Here is a 15,617-nt window from a genome sequence, read left to right on the forward strand (position 1 = left end):
TATGGACTAGAGCAAGCATCTCGGAATCAGAATATATGTTTTGATGGAGTGATCAAAGCTTTTAGGTTTATACAATGTTTGCTAGAAACTTGTATTTACAAGAAAGTGAGTGGGAGCACTACAACATTTCTGATAAGTATATGTGGATGACATATTGTAAGATCCGAAATAATGTAGAATTTTTGGAAAGTATAAACGGTTGTTTGAAGAGTGTTTTTCAAAGGAAGACCTGGATAAAGCTGCTTACAAATTGGGCATCAAGATCTATAGAGATAGATCAAGACGCCTGATGATACTTTCAAAGAACGCACACCTTGACATGTTTTTGAAGGAGTTCAAAATAGATCAGTCAAAGAAGGGGTTCTTACCTGAGTTGTATGGTGTGAAGTTGAGTAAGACTCAAAGATTGACCACTGCAGAAGAAAGAGGAAGGACGAAGGTCGTCCCCTATGCTCTTGTCATAGGCTCTATACGGTATGCCATGCTGAGTACCGCACCTGATGTGTGCCTTGCCACATGTCTGGCAAGAAGGTACAAAGGTGATCTAGGACTGGATCACTAGATAGCAGTCAAAAATTATCCTTAGAGGAATAAGGAAATGTTTCTCGGTTATGGAGGTGATAAAGAGTTCGACATAAAGAGTTACGTCGATGCAAGCTTAACACCTATCCGGATAGCTCTGAGTAGAGATACCGGATACGTACAATGGAGCAATAATTTGGAATAGCTCCAAGTGGAACGTGGTAGCAGCATCTACGATATAAAGTTTTGTGAAATACATAGGGATCTGAATATGGCAAGACCCGTTGACTACAACCTCTCTCACAAGCATAACATGATCAAACCCAGAACTGTTTGAGTGTTTATCACATAGTGATGTGAACTAGATCATTGAGTATAGTAGACTCTTGGATGTTGGTCACATGGCGATGTGACCTGTGAGTGTTAATCACATGGCAATGTGAACTAGATTATTGACTCTAGTGCAAGTGGGAGACTGTTGGAAATATGCCCTAGAGGCAATAATAAATTGGTTATTATTATATTTCCTTGTTCATGATAATCGTTTATTATCCATGCTAGAATTGTATTGATAGGAAACTCAGATACATGTGTGGATACATAGACAACACCATGTCCCTAGTAAGCCTCTAGTTGACTAGCTCGTTGATCAATAGATGGTTACGGTTTCCTGACCATGGACATTGGATGTCGTTGATAACGGGATCACATCATTAGGAGAATGATGTGATGGACAAGACCCAATCCTAAGCCTAGCACAAGATCGTGTAGTTCGTTTGCTAAAGCTTTTCTAATGTCAAGTATCATTTCCTTAGACCATGAGATTATGCAACTCCCGGATACCGTAGGAGTGCTTTGGGTGTGCCAAACGTCACAACGTAACTGGGTGGCTATAAAGGTACACTACAGGTATCTCCGAAAGTGTCTGTTGGGTTGGCACGAATCGAGACTGGGATTTGTCACTCCGTGTAAACAGAGAGGTATCTTTGGGCCCACTCGGTAGGACATCATCATAATGTGCACAATGTGACCAAGGAGTTGATCATGGGATGATGTGTTACGGAACGAGTAAAGAGACTTGCCGGTAACGAGATTGAACAAGGTATCGGGATACCGACGATCGAATCTCGGGCAAGTATCGTACCGCTAGACAAAGGGAATTGTATACGGGATTGATTGAATCCTTGACATCGTGGTTCATCCGATGAGATCATCGTGGAGCATGTGGGAGCCAACATGGGTATTCAGATCCCGTTGTTTGTTATTGACCGGAGAGTTGTCTCGGCCATGTCTGCATGACTCCCGAGCCCGTAGGGTCTACACACTTAAGGTTCGATGACGCTAGGGTTATAGGGAATAGATATACGTGGTTATCGAATGTTGTTCGGAGTCCCGGATGAGATCCCGGACATCACGAGGAGTTCCGGAATGGTCCAGAGGTAAAGATTTATATATGGGAAGTCCTGTTTTGGTCACCGGAAAAGTTTCAGGTGCTGTCGGTAACGTACCGGGACCACCGGGAGGGTCCCGGGGGTCCACCAGGTGGGGCTGCCTGCCCCAGAGGGCTGCGTGGGCCAAGTGTGAGAGGGGACCAGCCCTAGGTGGGCTGGTGCGCCCCCCCACCAGGGCCCAAGGTGAAGAGAGAAGGGAAAAGGGGGAAACCCTAGGCTCAGATGGGCCTAAGGCCCACCTAGTGGTGCGCCCCCCTCTCTCTCCCCCTTGGCCGCCCCCCTAGATGGGATCTAGGGCTGGCCGCCACCCCTAGGGGTGGAAAGCTAGGTGGGGGTGCAGCCCCTCCCTCTCCCCCTATATATAGTGGAGGCAAAGGGGCAGCCCAACAGATGAAGTTCCTCCTTCTTGGCGCAGCCCTACCCCTCTCCCTCCTCGTCTCTTGCGGTGCTTGGCGAAGCCCTGCTGGAGTACCACGCTCCTCCACCACCACCACGCCGTCGTGCTGCTGCTGGATGGAGTCTTCCCAACCTATCCTTCTCCCCTTGCTGGATCAAGGCGTAGGAGACGTCACCGGGCTGTACGTGTGTTGAATACGGAGGTGCCGTCCGTTCGGCACTAGGATCATCGGTGATTTGGATCACGACGAGTACGACTCCATCAACCCCGTTCACTTGAACGCTTCCGCTTAGCGATCTACAAGGGTATGTAGATGCACTCTCCTTCCCCTCGTTGCTAGATTACTCCATAGATTGATCTTGGTGATGCGCAGAAAAATTTGAATTTCTGCTACGTTCCCCAACAAAGTAAGTAAAGCTATTTAACATGTCGCAACCAAGGGTGAGCTACGTGCGGGTATGTAAAACAAGTATGGCAATCGTTTAATAGAGACCACCTGGGGATTCCCTTGTATGCCAGAGCTTCTTGCCTCCTTGGTGTGTTCTATAAGCGGGTCGTCCATAGAGACCTCGAAAAGAGAAAAGACCCTGATAATAAAAAGAAAAAATAAAGGCGTGCGAATCCCAGGGTCGGTCAAGCCGCACTGTGGATCGCGAGCGAGTTATGCCTCCGTCAGTACCCATGAGGTTTTGAGTGCGTAATTATGTACGCGCGGCACGGGTGCCCCTTCCTCATCAGGGCTGGGACGGAGGCTGAATTTACTAATTCAGCTCTTGATGAACCGAACTGCCCTTTTGCAGTGTAGTCCGGACCTTCTTGACGATGTACAGGGGTTCAGTGGCCGGATTATGGTGCCGCTTGAGAAGGCTACTCTATACTTCTGCTGCTAGGGCTGCGGTATGTTCCTCTATACAGAGGGAACGTTCCATGTTTCCATTTACTGTAATGATGCCGCGTGGACCGGGCATCTTGAGCTTGAGATAAGCATAATGCGGCACCGCGTTGAATTTAGCGAATGCGGTTCGTCCGACCAGTGCGTGGTAGCCGCTTCGGAAGGGGGCGATGTCGAAGATTAGCTCTTCGCTTTGAAAGTTATCCAGGGAACCGAAGACCACCTCCAGCGTGATCGAGCCCGTACAGCGGGCTTCTATGCCTGGTATAACTCCTTTAAAGGTAGTTATCATGGGCTTGATTCGTGAGGGATTAATGCCCATTTTGCGTAATGTATCCTGATAGAGCAGGTTGAGGCTGCTACCACCGTCCATTAGGACTCGTGTCATGTGAAATCCATCGATGATTGGGTCCAGTACCAATGCGGCCGAACCGCTGTGACGGATGCTAGTTGGATGATCACTACGATCGAAGGTGATCGGGATTGACCACCATGGGTTGAACTTTGGGGTGACTGGCTCTATCGCATAAACGTCCGTAAGTGCGTGCTTGCGCTCCCTTTTGGGGATGCGTGTAGCGTATATCATGGTCACCATTTTGACTTGAGGCGGGAATTTCTTCTGCCCCGCGTTGTTCGGCTGTCGAGGTTCCTCGTCTTCGTCCTCGCTCTGTGATTCCCCTTCCTTGTTTCCGCTATTTACCTTGCTGGCTTGCTTAAGGACCCGACAATCTCTGTTAGTATGGTTGGCTGGTCTGTCTGGGGTGCAATGTATCTGGCAAGGACGATCGAGTATGCGGTCCAAGTTGGATGGTCCTCTGCCGTTCTTTTTATAGGGCTTCTTTCGCTGGCCGGATTTGGAGCCACTGAATCCGGCGTGAACTGTGGTGTCACCGGTGTTATCGCCATTGCTTTGGCGTTTATGTCTGTTGCATCGGAGCTTGCTGGTGCTATTTTTGGCCTCGGAGGGGCCTGCTTCATTGGCTGTGTTTGTACTACGAGCCAGCCAACTATCTTCTCCCGCGCAAAAGCGGGTCATAAGTGCCGTGAGGGCTGCCATGGATCTTGGATTTTCTTGGCCGAGGTGGCGGGCTAGCCATTCGTCACGGATGCTGTATCTAAAGGCCGCTAGGGCTTCGGCATCCGGACAGTCAACGATCTAGTTCTTTTTGGTTAGGAACCTAGTCCAGAATTTTCTGGCTAATTCTCCGGGTTGTTGAACTATGTGGCTTAGGTCATCGGCATCGGGTGGCCAGACATATGTACCTTGCAAGTTGTCGAGGAAGGCTTCTTCCAAGTCCTCCTAGCTGCCGATGGAATTTTCAAGCAGGCTGTTCAGCCAGTGGCGAGCTGGTCCTTTAAGCTTTAATGGGAGGTATTTGATAGCGTGGAGGTCATCTCCTCGGGCCATGTGGATGTGGAGAATAAAATCTTCGACCCATACTGCGGGGTCGGTTGTTCCATCGTATGATTCGATATTGACGGGCTTGAACCCCTCAGGGAATTCGTGGTCCAGCACCTCATCTGTAAAGCAGAGAGGGTGTGCGGCGCCTCTATATCGGGCCGCATCAAGGCGCACCTCTGATGGAGTGCGTCTGCGGTTATCGGCCCGGGTGTGACTAGGTTTGTCACACTCGAATAGGTAGTCGTCATCCCAAGTCAGGAAGCGTCCTCGCGATCCATAGATTGATCTGGTGTGTCCCGCTCTGTTGTCCAGCTCCTGTCGAAGGTCATATGTATGATTCTGAGCTGTTCTGTCCCTGTTTTTGCGAGCTGGTAGGGCGGGCTGTTGTTCGGCCTGAGTTGTCGCTTTATCCCGACTGCGGGGTGGTCGGTCCGCCGCACTATCCTGACCGCGTGGTGGTCGGTCCCCATTGCATGGGGGTTATGGGATTTGGTGCCTCCTCATCGAACTGAGGTAGCAGTCTACGCTTTGGGTAACTCTTGACTTGGCGCTCGAGGCCGTATTCTTCGGCTGCCTGGACGCCAGTCCACCTGTCAATGAGCAAGTTTTGATCAGCCTAGAGCTGTTGTTGTTTCTTTTTCAGGCTTCTAGCGATAGCTATTAGCTGGCGCTTGAAGCGTTCCTGCTCTAGGGGTGCCTCAGGCACGATGAAATCCTCGATGCCGAGGCTCTCCTCATCTTCGGACATTGGACGATAACTATCATCATCCGAGTCATTGGGCGTGGCCTTTTTATCGGGGTCATCTTGCCCGTTGTCTTGTTCCTCTTGTTCGGATGCGGCTCCAACAGGGTCTTCATTGTTTTCGGCGTCGCCTGGAGTACCATTTTCTTTGGTGCTAGTGTTGTCATTTTTTGAGCGACGAGGCTTGGAGCGGTGTTTGGGGCGCCGTCGCTTGGACTGTGTCACAGAAGGCTTATCCACGACTGGATTCTCTTTGTCATCGTCGCTAGCTTCTTTAGGTGTGTCGACCATGTACACATCATACGAAGAGGTGGCCATCCGACGTCCAGTGAACGGCGGGTCTTGTCCTTGCTCCATGTCGGCATCGTCGTCCATACCGTCGATGTCTTAGGAGCCATAATCGATCACGTTGGTTAAATCATCGACAGTGGCTATAAAGTGGGTGGCGGGTGGGAAACAAAATTTCCCATCATCAGCCTCTAGTTTGAACCGAACATAGTTCGGCTACGAGTCCTTCTCCAAGGACAAATTCTTTAAAGAGTTTAGCACATAACCCAAGGGCGAGTGCTGGAAGATATCTGCGGCGCTAAATTTGAAAATCGATAATTGATCCAACTCGGTGTCCTCAGGCGTACCCGATTTGGAGCTCAAAGCCGGAGACGAGTCTGGAGTTCCATTGACATAGATATCGCGGGGTGCCGAGTCCGTGTGCGGCTCCAACGCTGGGGACTATGTGGCTTTGGATGGCATGATTTGCTCCGGTTCTAAGGCCGCTGCAGCAGCAGGGACCATCCGCTGGATGTGATCCGGTGACATATTCAGGTCATATTCATCTGAGCGAGGGGGAGCGATCGCTGCGGTCTCAAATCCATTGAAGATCAAGTCTCCATGGATATCCACGATGTAGTTCAAGCTTCCAAACCTGACCTGGTGGCCAGGGGCGTAGCTATCGATCTGCTCCAGATGGCCAAGCGAGTTGGCCTGCAGTACAAAGCCGCCGAACACGAAAATCTGTCTGGGGAGGAAGGTTTCTCCTTGGAAAGCATCGCTGTAGATGATTGAAGGAGCCATCGAACCTTTCGTGGACGGCATAGTGGAACTCTCAATGAAAGCACTAATGTCGGTGTCAAAACCTGCGGATCTCGGGTAGGGAGTCCTGAACTATGCGTCTAGGATCGATGGTAACAGGAGACAGGGGACACAATGTTTACCCAGGTTCGGGCCCTCTCTATGGAGGTAATACCCTACGTCCTGCTTGATTGATATTGATGAATATGGGTGTTACAAGAGTTGATCTACCACGAGATCATGATAGCTAAACCCTAGAAGCCTAGCCTATATGACTATGGTAATGAATGTGTCCTTTCCAGACTATCCCCTCTGGTTTATATAGACACCCGGGGGATCTAGGGTTTACATAGAGTCGGTTACATAAGAAGGAATCTTCATAGTCGGTCGCCAAGCTTGCCTTCCATGCCAAGGAGAGTCCAAATCGGACTCGAGTATAATCTTAGGCCTTCATGTCTTCACAGCCCATCAGTCCGGCCCATGGATAACAGGCCGGACGCCCGAGGACCCCTTAGTCCAGGACTCCCTCAACGACCATTGCGTAGCTTCTCATCTTACTCTTATTCCGTATGTTAGCCACCATATTTGCTTAGCGCTTGCTGCAACTCCACCTCATTACCTTATCCTACCCATAAGCTTAAATAGTCTTGATCTCGCGGGTTTTCAGATTGTTGAGTCCCCGTGACTCACATATACTACCAAAACAGTTGCAGGTGCCGATGATACTAGTGTAGTTGATGCTACCGAACTCAAGTGGGAGGTCAGTGAGGGCCTTGGTCGTTACTATGTATTGTTTCCTGATGATTAGTAGTGGAGCCTGAAGGAAATATGCCCTAGAGGCAATAATAAAGTTATTATTTATTTCCTTATATATCATGATAAAAGTTTATTATTCATGCTAGAATTGTATTAACCGGAAACATAATACATGTGTGAATACATAGACAAACAGAGTGTCACTAGTATGCCTCTACTAGACTAGCTTGTTAATCAAAGATGGTTATGTTTCCTAACCATGGACAAAGAGTTGTATTTGATTAACAGGATCACATCATTAGATGAATGATCTGATTGACATGACCCATTCCATTAGCTTAGCACCCGATCGTTTAGTATGTTGCTATTGCTTTCTTCATGACTTATACATGTTCCTATGACTATAAGATTATGCAACTCCCGTTTGCCGGAGGAACACTTTGTGTGCTACCAAACGTCACAACGTAACTGGGTGATTACAAAGGAGCTCTACAGGTGTCTCCAAAGGTACATGTTGGGTTGGCGTATTTCGAGATTAGGATTTGTCACTCCGATTGTCGGAGAGGTATCTCTGGGCCCTCTCGGTAATGCACATCACATAAGCCTTGCAAGCATTGCAACTAGTGAGTTAGTTGTGAGATGATGTATTACGGAACGAGTAAAGAGACTTGCCGGTAACGAGATTGAACTAGGTATTGAGATACCGACGATCGAATCTCGGGCAAATAACATACCGATGACAAAGGGAACAACGTATGTTGTTATGCGGTCTGACCGATAAAGATCTTCGTAGAATATGTAGGAGCCAATATGAGCATCCAGGTTCCGCTATTGGTTATTGACCGGAGACGTGTCTCGGTCATGTCTACATTGTTCTCGAACCCGTAGGGTCCGCACGCTTAAGGTTTCGATGACAGTTATATTATGAGTTTATGAGTTTTGATGTACCGAAGTTAGTTCGGAGTCCCGGATGTGATCACGGACATGACGAGGAGTCTCGAAATGGTCGAGACATAAAGATTGATATATTGGACGGCTATATTCGGACACCGGAAGTGTTCCGGGTGATTTCGGAGAAAACCGGAGAGCCGGAGGGTTACCAGAACCCTACCGGGAGTAGTAATGGGCCATATGGGCCTTAGTGGAGAGAGAGAAGGGCGCCAGGGTGGGCCGCGCGCCTCCTCCCCCTTGGTCCGAATTGGACTAGGAGAGGGGGGTGGCGCCCCCCTTTCCTTCTCCCTCCCCACTTCTTTCCCCCTCCTAGTAGGAGTCCTACTCCTACTAGGAGGAGGACTCCTCCTGGCATGCCTATAGGGGCCGGCCGCCCTCCTCCCCTTGCTCCTTTATATACGGGGGCAGGGGGCACCCCTAGACACACAAGTTGATCCACGTGATCATATTCTTAGCCGTGTGCGGTGCCCCCTTCCACCATAGTCCTCGATAATATTGTAGCGGTGCTTAGGCGAAGCCCTGCGACGGTAGTGCATCAAGATCGTCACCACACCGTCGTGCTGACGGAACTCTTCCCCGACACTTTGCTGGATCGGAGTCCGGGGATCGTCATCGAGCTGAACGTGTGCTAGAACTCGGAGGTGCCGTAGTTTCGGTGCTTGATCGGTCGGGCCATGGAGACGTACGACTACATCAACCAAACGCTTCCATTGTCGATCTACAAGGGTACATAGATCACACTCTCCCCTCTCGTTGCTATGCATCACCATGATCTTGCGTGTGCGTAGGAATTTTTTTGAAATTACTACGTTCCCCAACAGTGGCATCAGAGCCTAGGTTTTATATGTTGATGTTATATGCACGAGTAGAACACAAGTGAGTTGTGGGCAATATAAGTCATACTGCTTACCAGCATGTCATACTTTGGTTCGGCGGTATTGTTGGACGAAGCGGCCCGGACCAACATTACGCGTACGCTTACGCGAGACCGGTTCTCCCGACGTGCTTTGCACATAGGTGGCTTGCGGGTGATAGTTTATCCAACTTTAGTTGAACCGAGTGTGGCTACGCCCGGTCCTTGCGAAGGTTAAAACAGCACCAACTTGACAAACTATCATTGTGGTTTTTGATGCGTAGGTAAGATTGGTTCTTGCTTAAGCCCGTAGCAGCCACGTAAAACTTGCAACAACAAAGTAGATGACGTCTAACTTGTTTTTGCAGGGCATGTTGTGATGTGATATGGCCAAGACATGATGCTAAATTTTATTGTATGAGATGATCATGTTTTGTAACCGAGTTATCGGCAACTGGCAGGAGCCATATGGTTGTCGCTTTATTGTATGCAATGCAATCGCGCTGTAATGCTTTACTTTATCACTAAGCTGTAGCGATAGTCGTGGAAGCATAAGATTGGCGAGACGACAACGATGCTACGATGGAGATCAAGGTGTCGCGCCGGTGACGATGGTGATCACGACGGTGCTTCGAAGATGGAGATCACAAGCACAAGATGATGATGGCCATATCATATCACTTATATTGATTGCATGTGATGTTTATCTTTTATGCATCTTATCTTGCTTTGATTGACGGTAGCATTATAAGATGATCTCTCACTAAATTTCAAGATAAAAGTGTTCTCCCTGAGTATGCACCGTTGCCAAAGTTCGTCGTGCCCAGACACCACGTGATGATCGGGTGTGATAAGCTCTACGTCCATCTACAACGGGTGCAAGCTAGTTTTGCACACGCAGAATACTCAGGTTAAACTTGACGAGCCTAGATATGCAGATATGGCCTCGGAACACTGAGGTCGAAAGATCGAGCGTGAATCATATAGTAGATATGATCAACATAGCAATGTTCACCATTGAAAACTACTCCATTTCACGTGATGATCGGTTATGGTTTAGTTGATTTGGATCACGTGATCACTTAGATGATTAGAGGGATGTCTATCTAAGTGGGAGTTCTTGAGTAATATGATTAATTGAACTTAAATTTATCATGAAATTAGTCCCTGATAGTATCTTGCTTGTTTATGCTTGATTGTAGATAGATGGCCCGTGCTGTTGTTCCGTTGAATTTTAATGCGTTCCTTGAGAAAGCAAAGTGGAAAGATGATGGTAGCAATTACACGGACTGGGTCCGTAACTTGAGGATTATCCTCATTGCTGCACAGAAGAATTACGTCCTGGAAGCACCGCTGGGTGCCAGGCCTGCTGCTGGAGCAACACCAGATGTTATGAACGTCTGGCAGAGCAAACCTGATGACTACTCGATAGTCCAGTGTGCCATACTTTATGGCTTAGAATCGGGACTTCAACGACGTTTTGAACGTCATGGAGCATATGAGATGTTCCAGGAGTTGAAGTTAATATTTCAAGCAAATGCCCGGATTGAGAGATATGAAGTCTCCAATAAGTTCTATAGCTGCAAGATGGAGGAGAACAGTTCTGTCAGTGAGCATATACTCAAAATGTCTGGGTATAATAATCACTTGAATCAGATGGGAGTTAATCTTCCAGATGATTGCGTCATTGACAGAATTCTCCAATCACTGCCACCAAGCTACAAGAGCTTTGTGATGAACTATAATATGCAAGGGATGAATAAGACTATTCCCGAGCTCTTCGCAATGCTGAAAGCTGCGGAGGTAGAAATCAAGAAGGAGCATCAAGTGTTGATGGTCAACAAGACCACTAGTTTCAAGAAAAAGGGCAAAGGGAAGAAGAAGGGGAACTTCAAGAAGAAAAGCAAGCAAGTTGCTGATCAAGAGAAGAAACCCAAATCTGGACCTAAGCCTAAAACTGAGTGCTTCTACTGCAAGCAGACTGGTCACTGGAAGAGGAACTGCCCCAAGTATTTGGCGGATAAGAAGGATGACAAGGTGAACAAAGGTATATGTGATATACATGTTATTGATGTGTACCTTACTAGAGCTCGCAGTAGTACTTGGGTATTTGATACTAGTTCTGTTGCTAATATTTGCAACTCGAAACAGGGACTACGGATTAAGCGAACACTGGCAAAGGACGAGGTGACGATGCACGTGGGAAATGGTTCTAAAGTCGATGTGATCGCGGTCGGCACGCTACCTCTACATCTACCTTCGGGATTAGTATTAGACCTAAATAATTGTTATTTGGTGCCAGCGTTGAGCATGAACATTATATCTGGATCTTGTTTAATGCGAGATGGTTATTCATTTAAATCAGAGAATAATGGTTGTTCTATTTATATGAGTAATATCTTTTATGGTCATGCACCTTTGAAGAGTGGTCTATTTTTGATGAATCTCGATAGTAGTAACACACATATTCATAATGTTGAAGCCAAAAGATGCAGAGTTGATAATGATAGTGCAACTTATTTGTGGCACTGCCGTTTAGGTCATATCGGTGTAAAGCGCATGAAGAAACTCCATACCGATGGACTTTTGGAACCTCTTGATTATGAATCACTTGGTACTTGCGAACCGTGCCTTATGGGCAAGATGACTAAAACACCGTTCTCCGGAACAATGGAGAGAGCAACAGATTTGTTGGAAATCATACATACAGATGTATGTGGTCCGATGAATGTTGAGGCTCATGGTGGATATCGTTATTTTCTCACCTTCACAGATGATTTAAGCAGATATGGGTATATCTACTTAATGAAGCATAAGTCCGAAACATTTGAAAAGTTCAAAGAATTTCAGAGTGAAGTTGAAAATCATCGTAACAAGAAAATAAAGTTTCTGCGATCTGATCGTGGAGGAGAATATTTGAGTTACGAGTTTGGTCTACATCTGAAACAATGCGGAATAGTTTTGCAGCTCACGCCACCCGGAACACCTCAGCGTAATGGTGTGTCCGAACGTCGTAATCATACTTTACTTGATATGGTGCGATCTATGATGTCCCTTACAAATTTACCACTATCATTTTGGGGTTATGCTTTAGAGACGGCCGCATTCACGTTAAATAGGGCACCATCAAAATCTGTTGAGACGACACCTTATGAACTATGGTTTGGCAAGAAACCAAAGTTGTCGTTTCTTAAAGTTTGGGGCTGCGATGCTTATGTGAAAAAACTTCAACCTGATAAGCTCGAACCCAAATCGGAGAAATGTGTCTTCATAGGATACCCAAAGGAGACTGTTGGGTACACCTTCTATCACAGATCCGAAGGCAAGACATTCGTTGCTAGGAATGGATCCTTTCTAGAGAAGGAGTTTCTCTCGAAAGAAGTGAGTGGGAGGAAAGTAGAACTTGACGAGGTAACTGTACCTGCTCCCTTATTGGAAAGCAGTACATCACAGAAACCTGTTTGTGCGACACCTACACCAATTAGTGAGGAAGCTAATGATAATGATCATGAAACTTCAGAACAAGATACTACTAAACCTCGTAGATCAACCAGAGTAAGATCCGCGCCAGAGTGGTACGGTAATCCTGTTTTGGAAGTCATGCTACTAGATCATGATGAACCTACGAACTATGAAGAAGCGATGGTGAGCCCAGATTCCGAAAAATGGCTTGAAGCTATGAAATCTGAGATGGGATCCATGTATGAGAACAAAGTATGGACTTTGGTTGACTTGCCCGATGATCGGCAAGCAATTGAGAATAAATGGATCTTCAAGAAGAAGACTAACGCTGACGGTAATATTACTGTCTACAAAGCTCGACTTGTCGCAAAAGGTTTTCGACAAGTTCAACGGGTTGACTATGATGAGACCTTCTCACCCGTAGCGATGCTTAAGTCTGTCCGAATCATGTTAGCAATTGCCGCATTTTATGATTATGAAATTTGGCAGATGGATGTCAAAACTGCATTCCTGAATGGATTTCTGGAAGAAGAGTTGTATATGATGCAACCGGAAGGTTTTGTCGATCCAAAGGGAGCTAACAAAGTGTGCAAGCTCCAACGATACATTTATGGACTGGTGCAAGCCTCTCGGAGTTGGAATAAATGCTTTGATAGTGTGATCAAAGCATTTGGTTTTATACAGACCTTTGGAGAAGCCTGTATTTACAAGAAAGTGAGTGGGAGCTCTGTAGCATTTCTGATATTATATGTGGATGACATATTACTGATTGGAAATGATATAGAATTTCTGGATAGCATAAAGGGATACTTGAATAAGAGTTTTTCAATGAAAGACCTCGGTGAAGCTGCTTACATATTAGGCATAAAGATCTATAGAGATAGATCAGGACGCTTAATTGGACTTTCACAAAGCACACACCTTGACAAGATTTTGAAGAAGTTCAAAATGGATCAAGCAAAGAAAGGGTTCTTGCCTGTGTTACAAGGTGTGAAGTTGAGTCAGACTCAATGCCCGACCACTGCAGAAGATAGATAGAAAATGAAAGATGTTCCCTATGCGTCAGCCATAGGCTCTATCATGTATGCAATGCTGTGTACCAGACCTGATGTGTGCCTTGCTATAAGTCTAGCAGGAAGGTACCAAAGTAATCCAGGAGTGGATCACTGGACAGCGGTCAAGAACATCCCGAAGTACCTGAAAAGGACTAAGGATATGTTTCTCGTATATGGAGGTGACAAAGAGCTCATCATAAACGGTTACGTTGATGCAAGCTTTGACACTGATCTGGACGATTCTAAATCGCAAACCGGATACGTGTTTACATTAAACAGTGGAGCTGTCAGTTGGTGCAGTTCTAAACAGAGCGTCGTGGCGGGATCTACGTGTGAAGCGGAATACATAGCTGCTTCGGAAGCAGCAAATGAAGGAGTCTGGATGAAGGAGTTCATATCCGATCTAGATGTCATACCTAGTGCATCGGGTCCAATGAAAATCTTTTGTGACAATACTGGTGCAATTGCCTTGGCAAAGGAATCCAGATTTCACAAAAGAACCAAGCACATCAAGAGACACTTCAATTCCATCCGGGATCTAGTCCAGGTGGGAGACATAGAGATTTGCAAGATACATGCGGATCTGAATGTAGCAGACCCGTTGACTAAGCCTCTTCCACGAGCAAAACATGATCAACACCAAGGCTCCATGGGTGTTAGAATCATTATTGTGTAATCTAGATTATTGACTCTAGTGCAAGTGGGAGACTGAAGGAAATATGCCCTAGAGGCAATAATAAAGTTATTATTTATTTCCTTATATATCATGATAAAAGTTTCTTATTCATGCTAGAATTGTATTAACCGAAAACATAATACATGTGTGAATACATAGACAAACAGAGTGTCACTAGTATGCGTCTACTAGACTAGCTTGTTAATCAAAGATGGTTATGTTTCCTAACCATGGACAAAGAGTTGTCATTTGATTAACAGGATCACATCAATTAGTATGTTGCTATTGCTTTCTTCATGACTTATACATGTTCCTATGACTATGAGATTATGCAACTCCCGTTTGCCGGAGGAACACTTTGTGTGCTACCAAACGTCACAACGTAACTGGGTGATTATAAAGGAGCTCTAAGGTGTCTCCGAAGGTACATGTTGGGTTGGCGTATTTCGAGATTAGGATTTGTCACTCCGATTGTCGGAGAGGTATCTCTGGGCCCTCTCGGTAATGCACATCACATAAGCCTTGCAAGCATTGCAACTAGTGAGTTAGTTGTGAGATGATGTATTACAGAACGAGTAAAGAGACTTGCCGGTAACGAGATTGAACTAGGTATTGAGATACCGACGATCGAATCTCGGGCAAGTAACATACCGATGACAAAGGGAACAACGTATGTTGTTATGCGGTCTGACCGATAAAGATCTTCGTAGAATATGTAGGAGCCAATATGAGCATCCAGGTTCCGCTATTGGTTATTTACCGAAGACGTGTCTCGGTCATGTCTACATTGTTCTCGAACCCGTAGGGTCCGCACGCTTAAGGTTTCGATGATAGTTATATTATGAGTTTATGAGTTTTGATGTACCGAAGTTAGTTCGGAGTCCCGGATGTGATCACGGACATGACGAGGAGTCTCGAAATGGTCGAGACATAAAGATTGATATATTGGACGGCTATATTCGGACACCAGAAGTGTTCCGGGTGATTTCGGAGAAAACCGGAGAGCCGGAGGGTTACCGGAACCCTACCGGGAGTAGTAATGGGCCATATGGGCCTTAGTGGAGAGAGAGAAGGGCGCCAGGGTGGGCCGCGCGCCTCCTCCCCCCTTGGTCCGAATTGGACTAGGAGAGGGGGGCGACGCCCCCCTTTCCTTCTCCCTCCCCACTTCTTTCCCCCTCCTAGTAGGAGTCCTACTCCTACTAGGAGGAGGACTCCTCCTGGCGCGCCTATAGGGGCCGGCCGTCCTCCTCCCCTTTCTCCTTTATATACGGGGGCAGGGGGCACCCCTAGACACACAAGTTGATCCACGTGATCATATTCTTAGCCGTGTGCGGTGCCCCCTTCCACCATAGTTCTCGATAATATTGTAGTGGTGCTTAGGCGAAGCCCT

This window comes from Triticum aestivum, chromosome 5A (genome assembly GCF_018294505.1).
Source record: "Triticum aestivum cultivar Chinese Spring chromosome 5A, IWGSC CS RefSeq v2.1, whole genome shotgun sequence".
Taxonomy (NCBI): Eukaryota; Viridiplantae; Streptophyta; class Magnoliopsida; order Poales; family Poaceae; genus Triticum; species Triticum aestivum.